This window comes from Chrysemys picta, chromosome 5, assembly GCF_011386835.1.
Source record: "Chrysemys picta bellii isolate R12L10 chromosome 5, ASM1138683v2, whole genome shotgun sequence".
Classification (NCBI taxonomy): Eukaryota; Metazoa; Chordata; order Testudines; family Emydidae; genus Chrysemys; species Chrysemys picta.
The window spans coordinates 32075800-32101038 of record NC_088795.1 but is presented as its reverse complement, the minus strand read 5'-3'; the positions used below and the strand labels follow the sequence as shown (position 1 = coordinate 32101038).

Genomic DNA, 25239 nt, shown 5'->3' with positions numbered 1-25239 from the left:
AGAAGAAAATGTTGACAACTTTTCCTTCTTTTTTCTTCTCATTACATTTTCATGCACATCACGTGTGATTACTTTGTTCCACATTCTCAGATATATAAATACTGGGTCTTCTTTGAGCTTTGCGTTATGGTTGTGTGTGCTAGATATTGCTTACGAACTGCAGGCTTTGTTTGGACTTGAACCACTGAACAGATCTGTCTCTTTATTTTTCTGCAATATTCCTTGCTTGTCTAGTTTACAAAAAATAAGCTTCTGCTCGGAATTAAGGGAATAGAGTTTTAAGGATAACTTACTACAAGAGCAAAGTACCAAATAATGACTTCTAGCATGTTTCAGAAGAAAATGTAAGCTTCCTGATCACCACATCTGCAGGAGCAGCTCCTCTTTCCCCTACCAAATTGGGGCAATGTCTTTTTAATTAAATAATCCAACTTTATGGGCAGATTGTGATATCTTTGCTCATGGTAAGTAAAGTCAATGGATCTACTTGTGGTAAAAGAGTATCACAATCTAGTTCTTATTTTTCAACTAAAATATAAAAGATCAACTTCTTACAGTAGCACATTCTATGCCATCTATGCAAAGAAAACAAAAAAGTTGAAGATGGTACAGTAAGCAATAATATTGAGATGTGTACAGTATTCATCTATGCTAAATAAAAATATTCTGCATTAAAAGTATTCTTTCAGAGTTTATAAATAACTTTAAGCTGCCCAGAAAGGAAAGTAAGAGTTCAAAATTACTTACTGAAATAGAGAAAGTAGTATTTTGAGAACTGTGACTAATTTCAAAAAGTTGAATGTTTATTTCTCTTTTTGGTCTGGTACTGATGCCTGAAACTCCATAACATACTAATGAAAGAAAATAGCTTACAATCCATTCCTGGCTTGGCTAGAACCAATTTTCTTGGTTTTCCAAAACAATCAATCTAAGACAGTGCTGCTTTTGATGAAAGGTCCTCAAGTAGTCCCCTGGCATGTAACTTACCCTCCTTGGGTAATTTTCTTTTTCCCAGTCTGGCTTCTCAGAAACTTAAATATAAACATTATACCATTTTTGTTGTCATTCAGGCACTGTCCTTGATTTCCTGCAGAGCATGGGCCTTACTTTCAAAGTGAAGGAAGAGATTAAAAAAAAAAAAAAAAACAAGCACTTTTGCTCCAAAGTCAGAAAAATGCAAAGAAATTCTGCACATTCTGATCAAAAGTGGTAGTCCCCATTTGTAACACGAGAACTAGTGCCAGGCATAGCATTTCATCCAATAATCTGGGCATTTGATTACATTTTTTTCATTTTTTTTAGCCTAGAACAATAAATCACCTCACACAATTTAATTGAATTGTGCATTGAGAAAGTTAAGAAAACATAAATTACACTTTTGTGTTAGGAACATATTGTGCTTTTTAAAATCATTCCTATGTAACATTATATCTCAATGACATATTCTAACATTTGGTACTTCTTGATATGAAATCAAAAGGTAAAAACACAACCTCCAAAAATATATTAAAGAATATTTTTCCCATTTCCCTGGCAGCCAGATGCTGAAACTAAACGACAGGGGATGGATCACTTGATAATTGCCCTGTTCTGTTCATTCCCTTTGAAGCACCTAGAATTAACCATTGTCAGAAGAAAGGATAGATGGACCATTGGTCTGACCCAGTATGTCCTGTTCTTATTTTGTTATGTAAGGAAGAAAAACTCAACTACACTTTCTAAAAATGGTCATGAATAATACACACAACTTTCCTTTTAGGATTGGAAACCAAACTCCAGACACAACAGGTCTTTTTTCCTATTTTGTCCTTGCTACAAAAATCCAGAAAACTATGGTTTAACCTGTATAGAATGTTAAGATGGTTGCCAAGTGAAACACCAGTCTTTCCCTGAGTACAACAGACCATTAATTGAACTAAATCATGCATGCCTAAATACTCCTATTCATCTATTCTTTCTTAGTCTTCTTAGAATCTAGAAGCAAGCAATATATATTTTTCTTAGAGCCCAATAAGACAGTCTCCTGACACTTTTTTCTTTGAAGTTTACTCCTACAAGGTAAAACCTTCTTGAAGAATGTGACCTTTTCTCACAGTACATTTCAACACCAAAGTAAAACATTTTTCTCTTTTGTAAAACTCTGCTGACAGCCTGCCATACATGCCCAGCAGGTTCTATTTTTCTTTTTCATTTGTGGTCAAAACAAAAATAATTCTTTTGGATTCATGAGCTGAACATTGTTATTAATCCACATCCTGTGATGAGGAATATAAAAGGCTTCACAGGATTAAAGGACCTCTTGGTTTGGCCCAGAGAATTAGTACACTTTAGCATGCTGGAAAACTTACAATTTGACATCACCTTTTTGCAACATTAGAGGCCTTGTAAAAAGTCACTCAGTTCCCAAAAAATATTTTCAGATTTTTCCATATATACTTTGGTTCAATATCACTTTTGTTTTCTTGAGTAGGTAAATTTCAATAACTATATGTTTGAGAGCTTAACCCTGTTTAATTTTAATTCTGAAATAATTTCCACTGAATGACATACTATACATGCAGTGTTGCCAGTTCTCACAATTTTACCTCAAGTCTCACAATAGTTTTCTTAAAGCTCCAGCTTCTGGACTCATGTGATTACATGGATATCTCAGTTTTCTTTTCTTTTTCTTTTCTTTTTTTTAAGTAAGTTTGTTGTCCTCTTGGTAATGGAGAAAAGCTTGAAAACATGACTCCAGTGTATCCTAAAGTCTCAGAAACCAGAAAGTAAATAAAAAGAACCCCAAATTTAATATTTTATAAATTGCATGATTTTTTGAAGCCCAGCTCATGATTTTTTGACACTTGATACTGGTAATACTGTACACCTAATTATTCTCTAACACAAAACCATGTCATTTTCACCTTGAAGATTTCACCTCACAACAGTTGAAGTCATGGCTACCCATGCCTGTCAGTAGTTTCTACAAACACATCATTTGTCATTTCAAACCACATCCACAATTCAATACCGCTTACAGTAATTTCCATGCAATTATTAAACAAAGCATCATTCATTACACAATTCTGCCAGGTAGCTGATGAAAACTGACAGCCCTGCTGCCAGTTAGCTGTAAATAAATATGCTTCCTGCTCAGAAGGAATACCACTTTAACAGAGTGTTCTACTAACTTCAACAATTAAAAAAATGTCCATCTATCAATTAGCTAAATGCAGCAAGAAAAATGTTCTTGCTACAATTTTTTAAGTAGGCTTGGTGCTAAGTATGTATTACTCATGCACATATTCTTCCTTTGACTGCCATGAACTCCATATCCAGGGTGCATAAATTTGCAGAAGTAGTGTGAAGGGCATCTATTAATTTGTTTTCCTCTTTAAACAAAAATACTTTTTTATAACCATACCAAAGAAAGGAGACAAAAAAGTATATTAAGCTGCACTTCATTAGAAACATTTACACCAGTAGTTCTCAAACTTTTGTACTGGTGATCCCTTTCACATAGCAAGCCTCTGAGTGCAACCCTCCTTATAAATTAAAAACAGCTCATGAACCCCCATGTAATAACCTCGCAACCTCCTGAGGGGTCCCGGCCCCCAGTTTGAGAACCTCTGATTTACACTTTGTTTCTGAAAAAAATGCTGACTACGGTGATAATACAGCAGAGTGTGCAACAATTGCGTGCGTTATACATCTGTCTGTGCACATATCCCCAGAGATGGAGGAAGAAGGTGAATACCCATGTCAAAAGGTTGGCAGCATCCACTGCCTGGATTTTAATTTAAGTATCTACCACTTGGTACAACAACCTGGTCCATTCCAAAAGCAAAAAATCTGTTCTTCAGAAATATTTTATGAGCCTGAGGGCTAAGCCATTTCTGGATCCACAGAGTGGGTGAGGGTCCTTCAGAGGCAGACAAATCACCTCAACCTGCCATTTACCCTCTGGGGCAGTGCAGCTCTGTACTGACCCCCAATGCAGGGCTGTGCCTAAAAGGCACAGTGTTGTCCTTAATGATTTTGGCAGTATGTTGCTTTTCTTATGTGTAATTATATTACTGTTGCATAGCTTTATGAGATCTACCTTGATTTTAGTAAGGCTTTTGATACAGTCACACATGATATTCTCATAAGCAAACTAGGGAAATGTGATCTAGATGAAATTACTATAAGGTGGGTGCACAACTGATTAAAAGACTGTACTCAAAGTGTAGCTATCAATGGTTCATTGTCAAACTGGGAGGACATATCTAGTCGGGTTCCTCAGGGGTCAGTGCCGGGTTTGATACTATTTTATATTTTCATTAATGACTTGGATAATGGAGTGAAGAGCTGTGAGGGGTTGCAAGCACTTTGGACACAGGATTAGAATTTAAAACAATCCTGACAAAATTGGAGAATTGGCCTGAATTCTACAAGATGAAATTCAATAACAAGTGCAAAGCACTTCACTTAAGAAGGAAAAATCAAAAGCACAACTACAAAAAGAGGAATAACTGACTAGGCAGTCAAATTGAGTATGAGTCAACAATGTGATGCAGTTGCAAAAAAGTCTAATATTCTGGGGTGTATTAATAGAGGTGTCATATTATAAAACATGGGAGGTAATTTTCCTGCCCTACTCAGCACTGGGGAGGCCTCATCTGGAATTCTGTATCCAATTCTGGGCGCCACAGAAAAGGAAAGATGTGGACAAATTGGAGACTCCAGAGGAGAGCAAGAAAAATGTTAACAGGTTTAGAAAACCTGACCTATGAGGAAAGGTTAAAAAAAACTCAGTCTTGAGATGTCTGAGGGGGATCAAAGAGGACAAGGATCAAGGTAGGACAAGAAGTAATGGGATTTATCTGCAGCAAGGAAGATTTAGATGAGATATTAGGAAAAAATTTGTAACTATAAGGGTAGTTCATCCCTTCAGGTTTTTAAGAACAGGCTGAACAAATACACCTGTCAGGGATAGTCCAGGTTTACTTGGTCCTGCTCAGTACAGGGGGCTGGACTTGATGACCTCTAAATGTCCCTTCTAGTCCTTCATTTCTATGAGTTTATGATTCATCCCTAGCTGTCCATGTTGGTGATGTATTAAAAAGGAGAGCTCTGCAAGCATGTCCCTTATTAGTATCAGATTACATATTTTGAAATTTGTAACAACTCTCTTCCTCACATGAGTAACTGCTCATCACAGTGATCAAAAGGTTCACAGATTGCCCTATATTGAGGGAAATCAAATGGAGAGTTTGGAATGGGACATATGGGTGATTATATGATCAGAGATTACACTGATGTATGGAGTGATGTTACTAGCCAGCAATATACCTGTCTCTTGACCTTGAGAAACATCTACCTCTTTGTTGCTAAAGGAATAATACCATAGGAAGGAAAGAAAATCTACATTTGAAAACTGTGCATTTCTGAATCATGTCTGACACACATCAGTGCTAAAAACAATTCAGTTTAACATTTTTAATGTAATTTTAGAGGCCTATAAAGATATAAAATACACTGGAAAATGTAAGAGGAAAAGCTTATATCTGGACTAAATGTCAAGTATCAGAAAAACTTATACATTCTGCTGGGCTTGGCAGTAGTAAGAATAACAGGACAGGAATATAGTGTAATTTTGGAACTACAAGAGTTCATACTGATAAAGCCAAAGCCAGACACAAATTACCAAAAAGTCTTTACTGATTGCAGTGTGGGTTTTCCTTTAACAATCTAATAAAATTAACTTGTGGAACAGATGAATTTTCAGAATATTCCTCATAGGATGTTAAATGGAAGCAATTATAATCCTACAGAGCTTTTTTGCATTAATGTAGTAATTTATTAAACACTTTCATGGGTGACACTGGATGCAGGATATAAACAAAAAAAAAATATCACACATGCATTTTGGGAGAGGAAAATATCAGGATTACCCACACGCACAAAAAAAAATAGGTTTTTATAGAGCCCCAAAACAAATACTTCTCTGGCAAAACTTCCTCGTGAAAAAGAGCATTTGTATTACAATAAAACATACCAGGAATCTTTGGTATTTGCTTTTCCCCTTGCTATTCCTTGTTGCTAGCCCCTTTCAGGGAATTTTCTGATTCAGCTTCTCTTACACTATACATACTGAAGCAGAAGGTATCGGTGGACTAAGGCAATGGTTTTTAAAGAAGTGCTCAGCATTGGCTAACAACTTGCTTTCAAATCAATGGTAAAACTCCCATTGATTTTAACAGGAGCAGAGTTTGGCTAATGCTTGCCACCCTAACTATTTAAACAAGTTAAATTTTTAATTTTTCAACATTTGAGTTTCAACGGCTCAATGGTGCCATAAAATATTGTTTGGATTGTTTTATTACAATGATGGTCAAAGTGGAAAATAAGTGAATAAATAAAAATAGTAATATTCACTGAGAGACTTTACTTTTATTACTCTTCCGCCTCTTGTCATGTACTCTCAGAGCAAAAACATTATACAGAAAAGAGAAATCATTTTTGTATAAAAGAGAGAGAATTTAATTACATCCAGAAACATAAAATAAACACGATCTTCCAAAATATCTACCAATATCTTGCCATTTTATAAAATGAACTCTGTGCTACAATATGCCTTTTTCATGCAGACAGAAAATTATGTTATGAATAAAAATATCAACCTGCCTTCTAGGAAATACTTTTTCTTAATTGGTGGATTGAAGTACCCAGTCACTGACAGAATGATCCACAAAGCTCTGAAGAACGCTTTTTCTGAATAGCAGTTTATAATGTACTCTGGAACTAAAAAGCTTTGAAGTCCTGCAAAGACAGAGGGCTTGTCTATACCATGGGGTAATGTGCTCTCTGGGGATGTCATTTCTAAAGTGCACTAACATGCATTAATTGACCCGTGTAGGCCCTGTTGGTGTGCACTACAAGTTCCCTAGTGCGCTTTAATAACGTACTGTTTCAAATAGCACTACAGTAAAGTGCACCAGCAGTGTCTACATGGATCAATTAACATGCAACACGTAAGTGTGCTTCAGAAATTACACTCCCATAGAGCACATTATCTCAACACGTAGACAAGTCCTTATCTGTCAGTAACAAAGCAAAAGTCAATGCCTACTTCTTCTGAAACTTCTTGATCTCTCTCTCTCTCTCACACACACACACACACACACACACACACACACACACACACACACACACACACACACTTTTCTCCAGCTTTAAATGCTCCTAAAAGTCCCCCACTAAATGGAGAGAAGACAGTAGACTGGCTTGACAACAGAACTTCTTTGGCTTCTTTTAGTTTTTGCTCACTGGACACCTTCCATGATCATTGCGTGTCTAAGCCTTTCACACAAGTGATATAGATACTCAGGGGGAAAAATCCAGTGTTCTATACAACATCAACAGAAAGGCCAGCACTTGTTGCTTGCAGTCTCATTAGACATAAAGGCAGATGCTTGCCTAGTAGGTACACAGAATGTGTGGGCCCTGATTCTGCAAACACCTGAGTAACTTTTACACACTTAAATATTCCCACTGACTTCTACAGAACTATTAATGTACATAAAGTGATTTGTGCACAAGTGTTTGTTAGATCAGGGCCTTAGTCTGCACATGTTTAAATCTGTTTCAATATCACAAACAAGGAATAAAACAGAGGACTTAACACATCTTGCTGGAAAACATTTAACATGTACTGTCAAAAAGTTAGGCTAAAGAAAAACATTAAAGCATGTACTGTTATAATATCTGTTTATTATTATTTTTATGGTAAAACTAAGTAATATGTTTAGACAATCAAGGGGAAAAACAAACTACAAATCATAATTTTTGAATATGTGGGTCAATAATAAAAAGGTCAAGAGCTGAACAATATGAGAATGTTTTTCTAATTTTTAAACTTACATGCCATTCCTTTTGCTCCTAACCCGGTCTCTGTTAAGCTAAACTTTGTAAAATGGTTTATCATTTCAGGCATAAAAAAATAACCTTGCCTCATGTATACCTTTTTCATTATTTCCTCAAAAGCACAAGCAGCTATTAAAGTGCCCTTAAACAACTAAAACAGGAACTTGGACACAGATTTTTTTTTATAGTTTAACTGTATTAGAAGAACTTATTTGGACAAAAAACAAACAAAATCAATCTATAAAGAAACAAGTACCACTGGGAGCTATTAAAGACACATGAAGACTTATGCTAAGCTTCCACAAAATTAAATGTAGCTAATTCCTGCTTGTAAAATTGTTTTTCTCAAATTGACATCTTCATGCTTCCCAAAAGGCATCTGTTTAACATCTGACAAGAAACAAACTAAACAAAACATGCTGCTAACATTCATTTTAGATTTTGCTCTCACTGCAGCACTTTTTATCCTCTAGTTTTTACTCTGTTCTTCACTGGATTATGAAGAATCATAACATACTGAGAAAAGTCAGTGAGTATTATCCCCACTAGCCTGTACCTGTGAAAAAGTCATGGGTTAGTGGGACTGTGACGTTACATGTACAATATTGTCAACCCCAAAGTTTCAAAAATTGTAAGTCAGGGCACACTGGAAATCATGAGATTGGTTTAAAACTCCTCAGATTTTATAACAACTATTGGGATCTTTTTGTCTGCTTTCTGATCCATTGAGGTTCATACTTTCAAGCTTTTTTCCACAATCCTGAGGACTAGGAATTGACTGTTTTTTAACATGAAAGCTGAAAATTTCATATAAACATACAATAATGACTCCCTCTTCATCCTCTTCTACTACTGCCCCCTCTTCATTTCTTCTCTTTCTCCTTCCTTCTCTCGATTCTCCTCTCTCCATCTTCATCTCTCCTACCTTCTCTTCTTCAGAGCTCTGTGAGCTGCAGCCACCAGAGGGCAACATAGTCAGACATCTATATATATATATATTTTACAGAGGTGAAACAGAGTTTAAATGGCTTGCTCAGCGAATCGGTATCAGAGTTAGAATTCAGATCTCAAAAAGCTTAATTCTGATCTCACAACAACTTTTCACCAATCTAACACCATTGACAACAATGGAGTTACTTTTTATTTACATCAGTGTAAATGAGATCAGAATGAGACCAAGGGACCCTGGCTTCCAGTCTCAAACTGTCTCAAACTGACCCATTTTATTAGACTTTGAAAAGGGCATGTTGTTTGATTTTGGTATTAGCTTTTAAGCAGCTTAGGCTCCAGTCAAGTAAAGAAGTTTGTTTATAAGGTTTCTCTCTTAAAAAAGTAATCATAACATGATTTAACCCTTACAAAAAGACAAAAACAAAAAAACGCTATAACCTGTAACATTAAGAGCAATTAAAAAAAACCCTACTTTTTGGAAATAATACTAAGGGAAAGTATTACAGTAAAGGATTGCCAAAATGTTTCCATTCAAGTTAAAATAAACTAAGACTCTTAGCTTAAAAAAGTAAGCAAGATTGATCTGCATTTATTTATTAAATAAGAATGAAAACAGTACTGAGCAAATCTACATAGTTCTTCAACCAATTTAATTTACTTGTTTTATGAAACATGTTGCTGTTAGGGAGAAAATTAAAAACAGTAGTATAGAGCATACACTGTAAGACTTGTTCGTACTCGTAGGTGAAAATCACTCCTGTGAAGAGAGAGCACAAAGCCTATATACCTCTTTAGTCCCACTAAATGGGACTTAAATGAGGCACAGGCATCATGCTGGCCCTCTGCATTGAGGTGAATTTTATTACAGTGTAAAGCAAAACATTAACCAATGCACTTTACTGCAACACTGTAGCTTTATGTTAGCTTACTTATATTCCAACACTTTAAACATTATTTTTAAATACTGATTTTATGATATGACTTACTTGGGTATTTTAATGCACTAGCTTTTCACCCAATGGAGACCTATATATTTATTATTATTTAGATTGCATCTGGCGATAGTTTGAAAAATAATCATACTCTGAGTCTTTAGATGAAATGGCTTTTCCACACTAGAGAATTTTTGCTTAAAATTTCACATGGTTGCTACTATCACTTCACTCGCACCAATGGTGGCAATAGCAACCATTTTTGGGGGGGGGAGGGAGGAGAAGCTGGGGGTCAGTGGCGTAACGCCTGGGACCACCCCCACATGACCCCATCCCTAGCCTGGGACCCCCACACTCTCCCCATCCCATCACTTCCCACCTTATCTAGGGAGGGCCAGGGGAGGATGTCTCTGGCTTGGCTGGAGCTGCTCCGGCAGGCTGGGCAGTGTGGCACAGCCTGCTCCGGCAGGCCAGACTGGGCGGCGCAGCCGCAGCATGTTCCAGCGGGCTGGGCCGGGCAGCACGGCCACAAGCGTGCTCTGGTGGGCCAGGCGGCATGGCCACAGCCTGCTCTGGGGGGCGGGGCCAAGTGACAGGGCTGCAGCCTGCCAGCCCCGGAGCTGCAGCTGCTTTGGAGGCTGGGGGAAGAGCAGCGTGGTCAGAAGTGGAGAGACTCTGGCCCTGCCTCTTCCCTTCTGGCTCCGCTGGCTGTGCTGCCTCTTCTTGCTTCCTCTGTTGGGGAGGAGGGGCTGTGTCCCACCTCTCCCTTTCTATACCCGTTCATAAGCCGACCCCCTTCTCTGGTGTTTTCCTTTTTTACTAAAAACATTCGGCTTCTGAACGAGTATATACGGTATACAATATGGCTGTTTATTTATACACAGACTTCAGAATGAGACACTTCATTTACATATGTTGCATGACTTAAACCAAATGCTCCTTGTCTTCATATTCTGTGGAGAATCCAAACTAGTCTGCCATCTCATTCAGTGCACCACTGCAATTATCAATGCTTGTTTAGCCTGATTCTGTGTAAATATGAGATTTATGGAAACTGTTAGACTGGATCAATACTGATCTATAAAATAGTGCCTCTGTTATTTATATAGGTTTGATTAGTTAAAAGAGGCAAAAGATTGTTTAAAAGTTCATGTGAAACTTTCAGTGATGAAGTGCTTCCATCATACAATTTTCATTTAACATGCAATAACTGATTGGCTACTTGTAGCTTTTTATATTTTTTTTGTCCAGTTTGAAAGAAAAAAAATCAAAGCTAAAAATAGAACTGCAAGTTACAAGTATTCTTGTAAATATTAAACACAGTGAAACACTGTAAATACCTAATAAAAGCTAGGAATGTTTTCTAAGTGGTTTTAAACCACAGCACTGAGTTTTGACAAGTGCTTTCTGATCCTCTGACTTCTAACAGCAGAATCTGTTTTCTGTTGTGCCACCTGCTCCTACTGTAAAAGCAGGCCTTCCGTATTAAAGCTTGAACCACCTCTGGGATTGTATCCTGAAATAAGTCCGCTTGTATCACAAAAAGTATGCATCACAGACTGAAAAAAAAGTGTGTTTTTGATTAGTACTTTTCTTTTCCTCACCCTTACTTAGGTCTGTGTTTTCTGACTCTCCTTCATATTATGAAAGAGATGATGAATGTGTAAGGGCCAATACCAAGTGAGATGGCAGAGTGTCATTTGGGTATAATTAAGTTATTAAATTCAGGCACTGAATGCTGGACATATACTTAGTATCTCTCTGTCTTGACTCTTTTGATCCAAGGGGTTTGCCAAACCACCCTGGTACACAGCTTCCCTGTAAGAATGCTTAGAGGTTTTAATACATTAATATTTATTCAGAAAGATAATCTGCAAACAGCTATGCTGCATTTATATTTGCCATATATACAGTAATTATCCATATAAATAGAATCAAGACATTTTGGGGGTTCATTTCCCAGCTTTCCCCTGCCCCCATTAGCTTTTTCATTGTCTTCACTTTGCAAATATTACACCTGCACACCTGATACACAACACCCAGAACTTGATAAAGCACACAAATAATTAAAAAACCACAAATGATTAGAATCTATTTGACAACAAACTAGTGCAAGAAACTTTAAACAAATATTTCCTTGTTCTGTTTAAATACGTTACAAAACAAAAGTAAGAAATGGTTAAACTACAGTTCTGTGTACTATGTGTTAATTGATGCAGTCCAGTGTCTCCTGGCTAATACCCATTGTCTCATTGTACATACTTCAAAGGAAAGGCTGTAAAACAAGACAATTCTTTCACACAAAGGAAGCAAGAGGTGATTTTACTGATTAACCAAGAACCAACCAATGTGTGAACACTAACTATTTTATGTCATTCCTTTTTCGGAAAAGCATGCTTAAAAAAAATTTTTTTTTCAAATAGTAGCTTTGTTTTATTTTTTTTAACTATGTGTACTCCGGACAGGGGGAAAATACCTCATATACATAACATAGATTATGCAGATTATGCTATCCCTGATTCATTTAAAAAAAATCACAATCAGCTATTCTTTATGCTTATACTGAAATTTTCTTAAAGAGCCAATTAAATAGGGAGAAACTTTCTGTATATCATTTCTGAATGGTGCATAAAGATAACAGTCGTATTTCTGAACTGTTGTTACACAGGATTAATACGGATTAAAATACTTTCAAAGAAGCTAACTGTCTGTGTAGTTCCCAAATACAAACATGTATTTTTTTTTACATAAAAGCAAAGAAGAGTTATCTTTATTAATATAAATTTAACAGATTTTCAGAAGAATATAACTCATGCTCACATAAATTTCCAGTTTAGCTAATCCTGTAAAATCCAAAATAAAGACAAAAATGAGCCCAATTTTCCAAGACTCTGAGTTTATACAATTATAATTTAAAAGGTACTCCCTGCCTAGCTAACAGCTAATCCAACTTCAAAAAGATTCTAGCCCTCTTGCATTGCACAGCTTTTTTCAGGGTGGGCCTTTGCATTACTTTTAGACAATTTGTGAAAACAAAGTGTCAAGAAATCCATGAATCCCTTTATCAGCCTTTGAAATAGAGATGAGGGTCTAGAGGGAAATAAAAACTGTGTGCTCTGCTGCTAATGTGGGCACCAACCCAGTTCTATACAGTACTCAAATCCTCTTAACTTCACATTTCAAAACTGAAGGAAGGAGGACGACAGAGAGACTTGGACAGTTTGGTCCTCATATAGCAAGCTTTTCTGAATAAAAGCAGGCTGATGAACAATGTAGCAATTCTTTACATGTGTCCGTTTTCATGCTAGTTAATGATGTGCCTAACTGCACAGGTTCTACCTGTGGCTAAATGCAACTAATTTCCATAAATTGCCACTAATACAATATACTTAACAAAACTGTGAACATACTGCATTAGTGCTCCACAAACTCCACTTTCTGCCTATCCAATTTAAAGGCCTGGTCTGCACCTGAAAGGTCCATAAAGCACAAGGCTATCTCAAAGTCTATTATCCCACAAAGACAACTATGGTCCACAGGGATGATGCAACTAAACTGATTTATGACAAGACTCTTTGGTCAATAGGGCAGGTTATTTTCAAGGGGCAGGAGCCTAGCTATGGAACACCTTACCACAGATCATCAGACTAAACCTGATCCTGACCATGTTTGGGTCTAAATGTAAACTTACCTTTTTGAGGGGGACCAGCTTCTCTCAGGACCAATCAACAACAGGGAGCATGGATGGAAGTAGGAGAAGATGGAATGATAAGAAGAAACATCCCAGGAGGAATAGTTGATTTCCCTGACTGGTTTTATGAAGGCCCACTCCTTCATCTGGTTATGTTGTAACTTTGTTTTGTGAGAACCTTTTGTTTTACCAGCTGTTTGACTCTTCTAATATGTCTGATATGAAGTATATATTTATGGACCATCTGCACAATATCTTGCTTTGTTGGAAACAGTTGCCTATCTTAACAAGAGATAATTAAATCAAGTAACTTAAAGAGGTTTGGCCCTCACTTACCAAACAATGCCAAAAATGACAACAGACAGGACACTTCTCAAGCCACCTTTCCCTCTTTGGCTCTCTCATCCCTCCAGCAATGTAATTTACTGCACCCAGGCACCCACATGCTTACTCATTGCACTGATCTGAGGAGTTGAGGAGCCAGGAAGTAGAGGAACCACTGGATGTAGGGACATGGAGGCCTGAAGAGCTGTAACTGGGGTGGGGAGGATACCACAGCAGCTGTAGCCACGACTGATTTCCTCTTGCGGAGGGACAGGAGCCTGCTGTATTAGACCAAACCTTGGATTCCACATCCTTTTAAATGTACAGTGTGAGCAGTATCCATACACTGGCTATATATCTGGCCTTTCAAACGCACTCCTGGCATACACACTCCAATGTTGCGATCCCTTCTTAGGAATGGGGCCCCCGCAGCCCAGTTGTCCTAAGCCTCAAGACCAGTGCAGACCCTCCAACTCTCCCTAATAGCTCTCTCAAGTCCTCTCCAGAGCTCCTTCCCCCATACGTACTCTTGATTACTGTTTCACCCTTCAGAAACTCTGTGACAGTTAAAGCAAGAGGGACACAGATTTTACAAAGGCACTTCTAAACTACATCCTTTTTCCTCATAGACAAAACACAAAAGTTATTCAGATCTACAGAAAAATTAATACTTATATGCAAGACCATGCCCTCAGCTTCCTCACCCTTCCTGAGACTCCTTTGGATCTTAGTGCCTTCCAAGGGGTCCACGATTCTTTTGCGCACCCCATCCTACCCAGTCTTCTCTTCTGGCTTTGGTCTCCCCAAGGATGGCCAGCAAGAGAAACAGCTCAGATCAGAATTTGCCATTTTATAAAGTTCCAGTTCCCTCCTGAGTGGCTTCAAGGTCCTCATCTGGTGATTTGCTGGTTAGTTCCAGCCCACCTGCAGTATCAGACTGGGAAAACTGATTCCTCTGGGCTGCTGCCAACTCCTTGAACTAGGGTACTTCCATCTGAATGGAAGACCAACCAGGCTGACAACTCTTGATTGCTCTCCATTGTTAGCCCTGTGCTAGATGCAAGAATTTCTCCTGACACCTTTTGAGTGTTTCAAGACGTCAATGTCAAAGTGAAGGCACAGTGCAGTTTTACAATCAAAGTAATGATCACAAAACAGAAAGGATTTGTATTAATATAGACACACAGAATTACACTCATCTATCACAGATGCTTGGGCGAGGAGCATCTGAGATTACCATGCCAGCTACCCACTTCCCAATCCCCACATCCCTGACCTTACCTCTTGCAGCCAGGTCCCCCACTCACTGAGGAGAAATAAGAGCCCCTGGCAAAGATGGCAGCCCAGGGAAAAGATCAGTTCCCTTCACAACAAGGGCTGCCTTATGGGACCAGCAGTAGAGTGCTCAAAATGCTTCAGATTCAAAGTTCGATGCTCAAGACCTAGAGACAAAAAGCCAAATGCTTGTATCTCCAGCAAAATTTTGGAGACTTGGTATGAACAGATATGTGGAAGGAGGAATAAGATTGAACGTCCTTACACTCTCCCTTCTAGCACTGGGTTCTCTCCATCAGAGAAGGGAGGAAGGACAACAGAGTTTACACCCAACTCTCCCTAATGTATTTTAATTGTTGTGTGGCATTAAAATAGTATGGTGACAGCTGCCTTAGAAATACTTTGATAGGCAGAGCTGCCCGGGGTGTGTGTGTGTGTGTGTGTGTGTGTGTGTGTGTGTGCAAGTGGGGCGATTTGCCCCAGACCCTGGGCCCCAAAGGGGCCCCCATGAGACTATAGTATTCTATGGTATTGCAACTTTTTTTATGGAAGGGGCCCCCAAAATTGCTTTGCCCCATTCCCCCTGAATCCTCTGGGCGGCCCTGTTGACAGGGAGATATTGGACCACAGTCTTTAGTGGGGAACTACAGATTGATATATAATGAATAAATGGCATATATTCAGTCATTCATAGATTATCTGTTAGATTTTTGTAAGCACTTCTGGAATTGATTAGAAGCCAGCAGAAATTAACAACAAACTCCTTTTCAGCAGAAATGATTTTCTCATTACCATACATCAGCTTTCTAACTTTTCCAATAGCTAGATTCCTGATAGCAAATGGGGTCCTAGTGGTATGCTCGCCCATTTAACTTCAGAAATTAATTCTGAGAAAAAATTCAGAAATAAACACTAACAAAGTAATATATCTAAGCAGACTTGGTCTAACTTTCAGAACATAGTTCCAACTTTACAAAATATTCACCTTCTGGAAAAGAAAACTACATTCTTTCTACGGACAGTGAGAAGACATGGTCCACCAGTCAAAATGAAATAAGCACACACAAAATTATAGATTAAATAAAAGATTTGTGGCTACATACCACTACCTCATAAATTCCATGTGATTTCTAACACTGGTGAATGAGTGGCTTATATTCTCTCCATCTATCAATTATCATTTAAAATGTAATTTCTAATTAAAAGATTCATTGAGCTAATGACCACTTATTCTTATACATACCTGGTATTCTATAAATTGAATAAATATTAAGATATATTCATTAATAAATTAGATTTTACATATCTGTTCAGCTAATTATTTGATTCCATCTTGTGGTAGTGCCTATTATAATTATTTATAAATCAAGAAGTTTTTCAAAATTAATGTATAAAACTCCATTTAAATGAAAAGTGAAAGATATTCCTTTTGCAGAGAACCTTATTTAATTTTTACTTTTAAGTTTATGGATTGTTAGTAATATGTTTAGCATCTGTAGTTTTCCCCAGAAACTTATTTATATTGTTTTTGTATTTATGATGTGAAGTTATAAATAAATATCTCAATAAAAATCAATTATAATTAGTCTAAATATGGACCCCACAATATTGGCCAAAACAATAACCAGCAGGACACAAATGCTAGTCGAGGGAGATCAAGGAATGTTTCTACAAGGAAGATCAGACTATAAATAGCTCAAAATATCCACATTTCAACTAAGATGGAATGTGTATCATCATAACAGAATAGGCCTAATAAGGAATCAAAGACAAAAGTAAGTTTAGACACATAAAGGCTATTTGTCATAGGGACTTTTGTTTGGTATATTTGATGGGAAGAACTTTAACCTTAATATATACAATCGGATTAAGCAAATGTACACAAAGCTAAAGTTTTGTTCTTGGGGAGCATGCTATCTTTTCTGTTAAAGATTCTCTCACTAACCCAGAATGCACAGGAAGACACGCAACACCTGTATTTCAACTGTACATCTCATCAGATCTGGAATTTAGGCACAGAGAAAAAATTAGCTGTAAATAAAATATGCTTGTAGGTCCATAAACCTATTTATAACTAAAGAGAGTGCAGTGGTTCTCGAACTTTTGTACCGGTGACCCTTCTCAGATAAAAAGCCTCTGAGTGCGACCCCACCCCCGTTATAAATTAAAAATGTGTTTTTATACATTTAACACCATTATAAATGCTGGAGGCAAAGTGGGGTTTGGGGTGGAGGTTGACAGCTCGCGACCCCCCATTTAATAATCTTGCGACCCCCTCAGGGGTTCCGACCCCCAGTTTGAGAAACCCTGGAGTAGAGGCACTAGTATGAACTTCCAACAACAGTTATGAGGACAGCATATATAGTTCTCCCTCAGTTATTGTATCTAACGTATAGCAGACCTCTCAATATCCCTTATCCATTCTTTTAATATGTTACTGAATCATTTTATCTTTGGGAAGAGGGAGAAAAGACTCCAAGAATAAAACTAGCTACTATGATATTTACATCATAGGCAAACTAGCCTCATGATCCAGATATAAATCAGTTTGCTAGTGAATAACACTGACACAACACATAGTGTGGTATAAAACCCTGTCTACACTAGTAAGTATTTCCAGTTATACCAATAAGGGTACGTCCAGACTACCCACCGGATCGGTGGGTAGCGATCGATCTACTGGGGATCGATTTATCGTGTCTTGTCTAGATGCGATAAATCAATCCCCGAACGCACTACCGTTGACTCCGGAACTCCACCAAATGAACACAATTTGTAGGAACAGGATGTGCACTGAACTAAAAACATCAAGTGACATTCAACTCTAAGAGAAGGTATTTGTTTAAATGGTATTTGGCCAGGAGGCCATCTTGCCTTCCACACATACCACATAGTAGTGAAGTCTAACAGTCTCTAGACAGAAAAATCAGGGGGCAGGTGGTAAAATAGTCTCAATGTCTTCAATTCTAGAAATCACTTCTCCCTTTGATTCAACAGTGATCAAGTCTCCTGAGCTTCAAGGGATGTTGTAAAGCCCATCTGATCTCTCATGATTTTGCTTCAGTGGGGTGTTAGGCAAGAGAGCTGGTAGGTATAATGTATAATGCTTGTTTTGGAAAGGTCATATTTATCCCTAATTTATTTTCATTGTTATAACAGGCAAGTATAAAAATTCATCATCTTGTGTAGTCAACCGGAATTCAGTTAGTGGATTAGGTGAGCATTTTCATGATTTCCGTGGTTTAATCAAGCAATAAAAATGGTCACAATAGCAAAACTTTCCTAAAATAAATTCTATTTATAAGGTGCATAGGTCATACACTGGCCCTCTGCTCAAAGGTCAATTTCACCCATTATGACCCACATGCACAAAGACTCTGCAAATGTTTGTTGGGAAAAATATAATGCTTGCCTGGTAACCAGGTCCCCAAAGAAATATTTGATGTTTTATTTTTTCTCTTCCCAACCTATCCACATATACATATCAACTACAGTTCATACGTAACATTTCATTAAATCTAAAGATTCATGAAATTAGATTTAAAAAAATTAATCCCGGGATCATAAAAATTCTGCATTTCTCCCAAGTTCCCTTGCAAAACACTTCACATTATTTTGCAATGGTCACACCTTAAAAATAACAATGAATTTTCCCCTTTTTTGCATGTCTGCCAATGGGAGTGACAGTATGGAATAAATTTTCACTTCTGAGGTAATCTTTTTTTTTAAAAGTAAGGGGAGATTTCTAGTAAAAAGGCTCTCAATTTGTAGAAAATAGTAAATATAAAGGAGATTTCATAGTACTAGAAAAATTCACAATTCAGTATTTTACAAAGAGCTTGAGCATTCAACTGCTTATCGCAGTGAGAAGAGATCTCACTGGATTTATATGCTGCACATACTATATTCTCATTTTTTTTAACTGTTTAAAAATTGTGTCAATTTATTACAGGAAGAAGAAGGGAAAACAGTTTCGCAAAGCTTTGTCTGGGAGTTACAAGTCTGGGTATGAATTGTATTCCAAATCCTGATTTCCAGATGGCATGGATATAAATCTATTGCGGGTTACAAATTATTACTACAACAGTCTTCTTGCTTTTATACTGAAATTACATTCACATGCTGCAACTAATCAATTTCAGGAAAATAAATTATCAATTTAAATATGACCTGTAAATAATTTCTGTAAATGCAGCAGTAACAGTCAGGGTTAGAGGGGCCTTTTGCATAATTAGTTTAAAAGTTAATGTAACATAAGCATATTTTAAATTTGAGGTCCATATTTTACTACTAATCTATGTTGACATCAGTGGGAATTTGGAGTAGAATATGACCTAGAATATGCTGAACGTTTCTCTTAGCTACTGTGACATACAAAACATAATACTAAAGCAGAATAAATGTTTAAAAAAATGCAAAATCATCTTCATTAAAGAAAGAGAAAATGCCACAAGAATATTAATATTTTACTTTTCTTCAGAATTATCAGTGTACTGTAAATACATGAAAAACTAGCAAACAAAATATATAGGTGATCACAAATATGGAAAAGAAATGACAAAGAAAGAGAAACTGTAAATGATAGAAATATCCCCCCTCAATCTCTCTCCAGGAGGCAGCCCAGGCTCAGGCTCTCCTTCCCCCCCCCCCCCCCCCATCCTTCAATCCCTCCCTGGGAGGTGGCGGCAGCAGCAGGGCTCCAGCTGTCAGCCCCAGAGTGGCAGCAGCAGCGCAGAAGTAAGGATGGCAATGGGGTGTTAAATAGTTAGTTGCTTATGCCCCGCCCCCTCCACAAGTACATAGTGCTAAATAGTGCCCCATTGCCACCCTTACTCCTGCGCTGCTGCTAGTTCGGTATTGCCTTTAGAGCTGGGCACCCAGCCAGCAGCCGCTGCACTACACTCTGCCTTCAGAGCTGGGCGGCGGTATATGTACTTGTGAAGGGGGTGGGGCATAAGCAACTACAGACACAAAGAAGGGGGGCATGATCAAATAAGTTTGAGAACCACTGCTTTATATAGTTGTCCGTGATAGTTTGGTATACAACACTGGTATAGTTGGATGCAATTTAAAAACACAGATTAAGGGTCTTGTAAGAATTTAACAAGTGATTTGACCATACATAAACATCAGATTCATTATTTTAAAAACAAAACCTGTATTATATAAATAGTGTTAGCTTCCTTGGCTGTTCTGTTGTCTATAAGAATATTAATCTTCAGACATTCATTATGATTAAAGTTAGACTATTAACATATAGTTAATTAGTTCCATAACACAGATTTACAGGAGTCTGTCCTAAAAACAATCCTGCATGCACATGAATAACTTCATATAAAATCCAGTTCAATTCAATGAGAGTACTCACATGAACATGTGTTTTCAAGATTGAGGCCTTAGTATTTGTCATTAAAGCATATTACCATACCTAACTGATTAAAATGATTCAACAGTTGTTCCTATATAGTATGAAGCCTAGCATTCAAGTAGTCTCATTTTATTTTAAATCAACTATCTTGCTTTGTTTCATTTTTAGATATGAGGTGACATAAATACTGATAATGTGTATTCAGTTGGCTATTTAGTCCTAAACCTACATGCTATCTTTCTAGGGAAAAAAATATTTACAAGTTTAGATTTCTGAAATGGCAGTTATTTTTTTTTTATTTTTTAACTACATATATTAGGGGCTTTTATTTTCTCTGAGTCTCTAAATTATTTCTAGTAAATATAAAGCAAACCACAGTATAAATAAAATAATCTTCACTGGTTAAATGTTTAAGATCCAACATTTTAATTTGTAAATACTGTTTTAAAGGAAGTATTGTGACAGCAAAACCATCCATGACAAACAACAAAATTGAAAATATATTTGTTTGAAATGTTTTTGCAAAACACAATTCAACAAATTAGTTCAGAGATGAAGTATGTGAAATGTAATTACAGACTGAGAATTTATTAGATATATCATGCAAAACTAATACATGTAAGTTAAAAACAACATTTATTAGGAATGGGCATCAGCTGTCTAGCCCACTAAATTTTAACTCACCATCCATCTAAATCTCTGTGAGGATGAAATCTGGGGCAATATTATGACTCCAGCTTGTAAACAGAACTCACAACTGGCTTCAAAGAAAAGTTCTACTTAAAGGCTGATGACATGATACAGGCCAACATCTCCTGAACATTTTTGTACTGTTGGAATAGATTTTCAAAAGTGTCCAGCACTTCCAATTGGGACCATATTTCAAGAGATCAACTTCCATTTAGGCATCTAAATGAAATGACCAGATTTTCAAGAGTGCTCATCATGTGGGTCTGATAGGTGCTCAGAACTTCTGAAAATCTGGATACTTTTTTAAAATGGGAGCTGTTGTGTGTGGAGCTCCTTTGAAAAAATGGCCCTATACTCTTTGCTTCAATTACCTTTAATACCCACTTTAACATATTCATATTACAGAGGAAAGTAATTTTGTCTTAATTCTCTACTTCCTCCTACTTTCCTAATTTTTAATATTATGTCCCCAAAACTTTCTGACCTATTTACAAAAGGAGAGTTATCTACTTTTTTTTATTAGACAGAAAATATTCTGTCACTTCAAGGTCTTCTGTTTTGTATTCAGAATAAACAAGACAATAAGGGCATGATCCCATGCTCACGGAAGACAATGGAAAGACTCCTATTGACTTCAGTAGCTTTTAGATGGGCCCTAAAACTTTGCCTGTGGAATACTGGAATCTACAGAGTACTTTATACAATAAAAGTATCACACCTTGTTTCTGATTCTACCTATCTGCTAGCAGAGCTATCTTTTAACATGACTAGAGGAAAGCTTTCAATTATTTTCACAACTCCATAATCCTCTTTCTTATCAAGGTGCTATACAGTCGTTCTGTTTAACACATTACAACGCAGATCCTTGCTCCCCATCTAATTATGTTACATTTTTCTATAATCAACTGTATTTGCCAAAAGCTGGCCCAAAACTCTTAAATGATACCGATTCCTTTGAATCTGATTTCATATCCTCATTATCTGCTCTGTCTCTGAGCTTTTGTTTTATAACGTTGGCACAGCAATTGCTGTTGTTTGATTGGGGTTTGTCAAATGAGATGTTTGACTATTCTGTCTCTACTTGCAAGAAGGTAAGGATGGTCTTGCAAGTGGGGAGTACAATGTTAGGTGTTCTTTCTCTGACCTGCCCAATGTAAATGCAACTGCTGATTTGTTTTCCCAATGGCAGGGGAATGGACTCTTAACATGGTGATTCTCTATTGCAATTTCCAATACTTGAGGTGTGTAGACATGTGTAATGCTTTTTTATTTTTAATGTGATTCCACGATACCTGAGACAAATTTTTAACTGTGATAATCACCAAGCATAAAGCTTCTGGAATCAGAATTTAGCTGACCGATGAGGCAAAGTAGAATACAGTTTTTCTTCTGCAGATAACAGAGGTCCCAGTCCCGCAGCTTGTGAGTGGGAGAACACTATGCCCAGTTGGAGTCCACTAAGTTAATGGGGGTCTGGCTGCATGCAAGAAGTTGCAAAATCGGGGCCGGAGACTGCAATGAAGTGCTGGGAGGAAATACTCAAAAGCCGGTTTAGCTGTCTTTATGGCCTCTGGAACAGGGGCCAATGATCTGGTCCTTTGTTTTTGAAATATGGCTAATTATTCAGCTATCTAGTTATAATCTGAGAATGTTGTTATAGCTTCAAAAATACAGTTCTTCAAAATAAAAAATAAATCCGTTACTATATTATAATCCTAAAAACATTTTAAATAAAGAAAAAAAAACTGCATACGAAAGATGCTGAAAAAACAGATACAAGTCTGACTGTAGGAATTCTGATTATAAAGTTTTCCAGATATAATAAAAGGCTGCATAAAAGCAGAGAGGAGAATAGGTTTTTTTTGTTTGGTTGGTTTTCTGCAAAGTAATCCCCCCTGGAGGAATCCTGGATTATTGTTTACTTTTAAACAACAACAAAAGTCTATAGAGTGTTTGCGTGCATGCATAAACACACTCCCAAGGCCAGCGTCTGAGCTGGAGTAAACTGATATAGTTTCACTGCGATCAGTGGAGCTATACTGATTTATACCAGCAGAGGATATGGCCTATATACACTTTTTTTCAAAGTTAAACAAATTGTCTTAAATTACTTGAAAACAACAAGATTTGCTACAAACAGGACTCATTATTGTAAGAGTTTATTATTTATTTCATCATATTTATTCACTTGGAGGTTGACACATTCCATTTTAGCAACTCTTGCACACACACAAAAATTGCTGGAGTGACAGAAGATAAATATGCATTTCATTATCATAAGCATCAGTAAAAAATTCACAAAATATGCTTTTAATTTTATTCATGCAGCATCAGCTAGATGTGTTATGACAGGACTAAGTAGCCTTTTGTGATACTTAATTTCACCCTAAAGCTGTTTTTAGTTGATTTTAAAAACACAGTAATCTTCTCATCAGTAACAAATATCAGTAACAAATGCTAAATTTAAGAGACCAGAAATAACACAGTTGACAGAAGTTAAATGAACACTATGTTCTGTTCCTCTTAGATACATAGAAAGATGAAATCCAATAGGAATTAATATATTTTGGAGCACTTCGGTATGTGGCATATTTTAGGCACAAAACAGACATTCTGTATTAAATAAAAAGTAGGCCTTAAATTAATCTCACTAGTTTTTTAAATATGTTACACAGTGATTCTTTTAGATAGATACATTTAAATGGACACTAATAAACTAAGGCCCTGATTCTACTAGCACTCACCTGCTTAATTTTTACACATGAACTCAACAGCACTACTCATGTGTATAAACCTAAGCACATGCATGTTTGCAGAACTTGAGCATTAAGCCCAAAACAACAATTTTATAAAAGAACAATTTTATAAAAACTAAGAACAAAATAAATGTTTCTATGCATTTTTTTTATTTTTAAATATACTCTGTTCATAAAGAAATATTTCCCCAAAGTGTTTGAAGCACTACAGTACTAAATTGAAACTGTCCTCATTCATTTTCATTGTTCAAGCTGAGAAAAATGCAAAAAGATAATAAAAGGCATAAATGTTGACAAGTGAAATACACTGTAAAAATTCTTTCACTTTAATAACTTTTCAGTGTTACTAATGAATTTTGTTTTCTTACAATATATGAGTTTCCAAGCTAGAAGTATCCCTTTAAACATATTCAAATAAACTAAAATTGGCAAGTAAAAATATGATGCTGTAGAAACCAGAATGTTTTGATGCACCGTCAAAATGTTCAGCTTACTACAGACCAACCAATGGTTAGGTCTGTATTAAAATAATAAACTCCAAGGAAACTGCATTTATGAGAAAGACAAAAATGTATATATTCATAAACTCTCTTCCTAGAGGTTAACGTAACCTTGCAAGAGAGTCAGGAAAGACTACAAACTGAGGCATAAAATCTGCTCACCAGCCCCAATGATGAAAAATTAATGAAGACATTTTAGAAGGCCCAATTCTTGGGACTCAAAGACTGGCCACATGTGGTGAAGTAACGTGTGAACAACCAATGAGTTTTAGGACAAATCACTGTGTTAACTCTACTGATCATTTTATATTGTGAAGCTAGTTCCACAACACACATAGCTACAAACTTTGTTTTTTTTTGAGGTATTTTTTTAAACAACCCTGATACTGTGCCCTGGGCGAGAGTATACAGTACACAATGTTCTCTATCATATACTCCACAATCAACAATGCTCACCCGCTAATTGGAGTGTGTAACTGGTAGACCCATGAGTGATGGAGACACACACACACCACTCCCTTTTCGGGTGGGGTTCCCCTCATCTCTCCTACCTATGGCATGGATGAGCGGGACAGATTGGGACTCTGGCATCCACTGGGGTCCCTGGGCAGGCCAGGTGGTGTAGAAGTGGCATTGCCTTCAGACCCATCCTCAAGTTTGTAGAATGGGGGGCCACTTGAGCCCAGCTGAATTCTGCACTGGAATGACCCTGCTGACTAGTTCCTCACTGGTTAATAGCTTAATAAAGTTGTGGAGTCTGTATTTAACCATACTCTGGCTTGTGTGCCTCGTTGCTTCAGTGTCTGCGTCAATATACACTACCCACTGTATGCATGTCCTATCTCTGGTAAAATATTTACACCAC

The 25239-nt window shown here is 37.0% G+C and overlaps 1 protein-coding gene across 4 annotated transcripts in view; it reads right to left on the bottom strand.

The window, feature by feature from the left end:
* Positions 1–25239, bottom strand: part of GSTCD (glutathione S-transferase C-terminal domain containing) — a 148341-nt gene that overhangs the window by 25709 nt on the left and 97393 nt on the right. The window lies entirely within an intron of this gene.